This window comes from Bombyx mori, chromosome 21, assembly GCF_030269925.1.
Source record: "Bombyx mori chromosome 21, ASM3026992v2".
Lineage (NCBI taxonomy): Eukaryota > Metazoa > Arthropoda > Insecta > Lepidoptera > Bombycidae > Bombyx > Bombyx mori.
In genome coordinates, this window is record NC_085127.1 from 13851652 (window position 1) to 13856632 (window position 4981).

Consider the following 4981-nt stretch of genomic DNA (forward strand, 5'->3'; position numbering starts at 1 on the left):
AAGGGCTCTGTAGTCTATACATAGCCTATAATCACCACCTTTTTTCTTTACAAGGACCACTGGACTTGCATAATCAGACATGGAGTTCCGTATTACACCTGCATCAATAAGATCTTGAACCTTTTCATTTACAATTTCATTTTCTTTGTGAGAGAGTCGATAAGGCTTGCAAAAGACAGGCTGCTCAGTTTTGGTCTGAATATGCATCTCCAGTATGTCTGTACATCCCAAATCTTTTGTATTTTTCGCAAACAAATGTCTGTATTTATTCAGTAACCGTAAAAGTCGACTGCAATCATTCCTTTCTAAATCTCCTATATCGATATCAGATAAATGCAATTCCTCGTCGGTAGATTGGTCAAGTATCATAACATTCGTACTACTTTGTAGACTCTCCTTTTTATTAGTAACAATTTCTGCGCGTGCTATTAATCTATTCTGTTTCCATTCAATTATTTTGTCTCCGATATTAATTAGTTTTAAAAAACAATCTTTCGACCTTACAAGTCCACCCAAAATTATATAAGACATACAGCCCAACTCAAAATATACAGAATTCACAAGAAATGTATCATTAGTATTAATATTGAGATAAACTTGTACCATAGCAACACTTTGTTGTGGTATTATACAGCTGTGTTTTAAATACACTGGGAATTTGGTTATAAAGTCTGTGTCATGTAATTTTATATCACTACTAGCTGACCCGGCAAACGTTGTATTGCCTTAAATAAGATTTCTAGGGAAATTTTACTGTAGAAAAAAAAACCTCATTTAACCACATAATACCTCATATTAACAAAAAAAATATTAAAAAAATTAAAATAAAAAATAAATGTTTGGGGTGGACAACCCTCTTCACTTAGGGGTATGAAAAATAGATAGTAGCCGATTCTCAGACCTACTGAACATACTATTGATACACAAATAAAACCAAAAAAACATGGCTGAAAAATGTATAGGAGTATTGTATAGCTCTCAAATATATTAAGTGTATAATCTATTATGTATAGTGAGTAAGTAAGACAGGAGACCGGCTTCGTCCTCATCCCTACTACGTGATGTTTGCTGGATGAGTGGTGACACCTGGCGGGGATAGCTGATCGATCGATAGTTGATCAGTAGTCGACCGGCGAGCGCGGAAGATCAAATTCAATTTAAAAAAAATCATAATTAAAGGAACTTGAAATTATAAACTCTGAATAAGAATTTATCGTACTACAATTATAATATTTGATTGCCATCTTGCAACCTTATTGCGGATCTGTGCATAGAATAAAAAAAATATTAATCGGGATGGAAAAATAGGGGTTGATCGTATAAGAGTGAAAATTGAGTATGAGAGTAATATGATTTTTTTTATTTTAAGTCATGACAAAACAAAATAAAAAACTTGCCAAAAAAATTAAAGTTTATAATTAACAAATAAAAAATAGGGGTTGGTCATAGAGGGATGAAAAATTGAGAGTAAAATCAGATTTTTTATTTTAATTCATGACAAAATAAAAATAAAAATGAAAATCTTGCCAAAAAAATCAAAAGTTTATAATTAACAAATAAAAAATAGGGGTTGATCGTAGAGGGGTGAAAATTTCAGAGTAATATGATTTTTTTTGTTCTACGTCATGACAAAATAAAAACAAAATTCTCGCAAAAAAAATTAAAGTTTTTAATTAGCAAATAAAAAATAAGGGTTAATCGTAGAGGGGTGAAAATTTAGGGTTGTATGTATTTTTGTATGTTGTATCATAAAAAAATAGAAATTAAAAATTTTGTCTAAAAATTAAAAAAAAAAATTTGGGGTGGACTACCCCTAACATTTAGGGGGATGAAAAATAGATGTTGGCCGATTCTCATAGATACCGGATAAGCACAAAAAATTTCATCAAAATCGGTCAAGCCGTTTCGGAGGAGTATGGCAACGAAAACTGTGACACGAGAATTTTATATATTAGAAGAGTACTATCAAAAGTTTCACAACTACCCACAAACTTAACAAAATTTTGTGATACAATTAAACCGATATTAGGTTTATTTATCATTGATTGTCCGATTATTAAATCTATATCAGCCATATCGTAATTAGTTATTTCCACAAATCCACTCAAAATAATATTGTCAATGTGAACATTCACGTAGGACGTTCCTAGAGAGGTCGAATATGCGCCTCCAAAACCTCTCATTGTAACCACGGAAGGCTTAATCTTTAATTTTAACTTCTCAGCATATGCCACAGTGAGAATATTTAATTTGCTGCCCGTGTCTATGTATGCAATCAGATTACAACCATTAATTACCACTACCTTTTTGTACAAATCTACATATATGTTGTATGTTGTAAATAAGACATTACTCACTTTTGGGTGTGAAGAGCTGGCCGCATACCAGCAGCTGGCCGACGTGTGTCCCGGGCGATGGCACACCTCGCAGCGCGGCACTTTGCAGTCCTTTGCTTCATGACCTTCTCTTCGGCAGGCGTAACATTTCTTAGGTTTAAAGTCGGACCCTCTTGCAATTGGAGTAACGGCGCCGCCTCTTCTCCAGGTGGTAGCTGGTCGCGAATGGCTAGCTTCAACTTGTTTGTAGTTTTCCAGTGACGACAAATATCCGTAGTACAGTTGCTGTGGTGTATCGCACTGGAAAGCCTTTGCGTTAGCTCTTATTTCCATGGGTAGACCGCGAATTATACACGAAATTGTAGGCTCGCCAACGATATTACATTTTTTTAATAAGGAGACTTTGTCGTGGAAATATTTTGTCATACTTTCAGAATTCATTTTCTTTCTAGCGAGCATAGATTCAAGTAGATCTACATAGTCAGTAGAACGTGGGAACGCGGTCTCTAGAGCGTCCTTCCACCCCTTCCACGTGAAATCGTAGTCGTCCAGATCGTCATACCACTCTCTAGCTGACCCACGAAGACGTATCTGCATGATAAACTGGCGGTCTTTGTTGTTCCATCCATATACGTCGCCCAACTGGTCGATCTTGTGCAGCCATCCCTTGACGTTGCTAGATTTTTCATCCGGCCGGAACGTTGGAATAACCTCCGCATCGGTTTGGGTGACACGTCGCTTTTTGTATCGTCTGTGTTTCTCAGCGGTCTCTTCGTGATCGGACGAAGAAAAAAAATTCGATGATTCGTCGCTGTCGGGTGCAGCATTCTCGCAGCGTCTCCTTTTTTTCGTACCAAGTCCGTCAATATATGGGCCTGACATAATCCCACTTCTGAAGTGTTGAAGGATTATCAGGGTGGCGGCGATAATTGAGACACGAAGATAATAAGTTCTCTTTAATGCACGTTGCGACGGGTAGAGTACAAAAAGGGGTTGAAATATGCTAACCGCCGGTATTTATACAATCCGTCTTGACCTACTTTAAATACAAACTTAATAGGTAATATTAAATATTGTTTATCTTAATTATTCTGTTGATTATTTACGTACAATTATTACTTATTACTTAATAATATCAAATTATATAATTTTATAACATTAAAGGTTTATTATGCCGCGGCGCCGGAAGCTGTCAAGCGGAAGGCGCCATAAAATATAAGTATAAAGAAATATGAATCAACTATTTACTTGATTACAAAATTACTATTTATAAAACAAAAATAAGTTCTATATATTACCTAATCATTAGGATGTACCTGAACTAGTTTGTAAATAATGGCTCACATATTAAGTATGTGAGGCCGGAAGTGGTACTTGATAACAAAAATATAATTGTACAACTTAAATAACAAAAGGGCTTATTGCGCCGGTATGAATCAATTATTCACTTGATTATAAAATCACTAATTATATTATAAAACAATAATTAAATAATGGTTCACATATTATGTGAGGCCGGAAGTGTTACTCGATAACAGTAGGTATAGTTGTTTTTGACGCTTTAAAAAAGGTTTTTGTTTACCGTCAATGCACGACGCGCTCTGAGTATGTACTTAGTAAACGCATTCTGTAGAGAAATAGTAGCAGCAACACAAGACCGGATCTCACAAGTTTACTTTAAACTAAAATGTAATATATGTGACGAGAACAAAATTGACCCAAGGAAGCGACAGGACAATTTCGGTGAGTAGAGTAGGTACTGGCGCTAGTGTTGTACAGCGCTGTGAAAGATCGGATAGTGTTATTATTTGTACGTAACTATTGAACAGTGTTTCATAACCCCTGAATTATGACTGAAAGAACTCTAATTTAAACATGTCTTTTGGATAAATTTGAAAATAGGATGCGGTGGATCATTCATTATGTCTACAGCCACTTTGCCACTTGCCGCACTACAGGCAGCGCGGCGTTTACAATAGCCTCCATTATTAAGTATTAGTAAATAATGGAGGCTTATAAACCGGTTATCATCTGAGCGCAACTGTGGGAAATTAAATAAAGTCGCTGGCTTCGCGGTTTCTTTCAAAAAGCACACTGAAGTCTCAGTAAATTCCAATTATTTTAGTAGCACACTATTTCATTTGATCTCATCTCATCTCGTTTAATTCTATTTCATTCAATTTCATTACTTTTTTTCGACCTAATCACTGATAACCTTATTCCAGCTACCCAAGTTTGTGTAAGTGAGCTCACGGGGCTCAACCTAGGAAGACTTGCTAGCACTGGCAAGAGTAGTGCTTCGCTTATCTACCACCAGATCGGGATCACGACCCAATGAGAAGATATGGCAAGAAACTCAGTGGCTTAGATTAAAATTAAATGGTCTATGGGTTAGATTGCACGTCGAAATCTTTCATCCCAATAAATTAGATACAATTATAAATAAACGAATTTCTATTTATGCCGCTACATTTTTAATTTAAAGTATTTGTATAGTAGTTCAAGATTTTTGTAAACTAGATAACGATGGAATCTCAAGAAACCAATTGCTATACTGAAAAAGAATAGGAGGACCACAGCCAATAATAAAACGCAAAGTTGAACGACATTTTAACAGTGACAACTTTGACAACAGTGACTTTCTA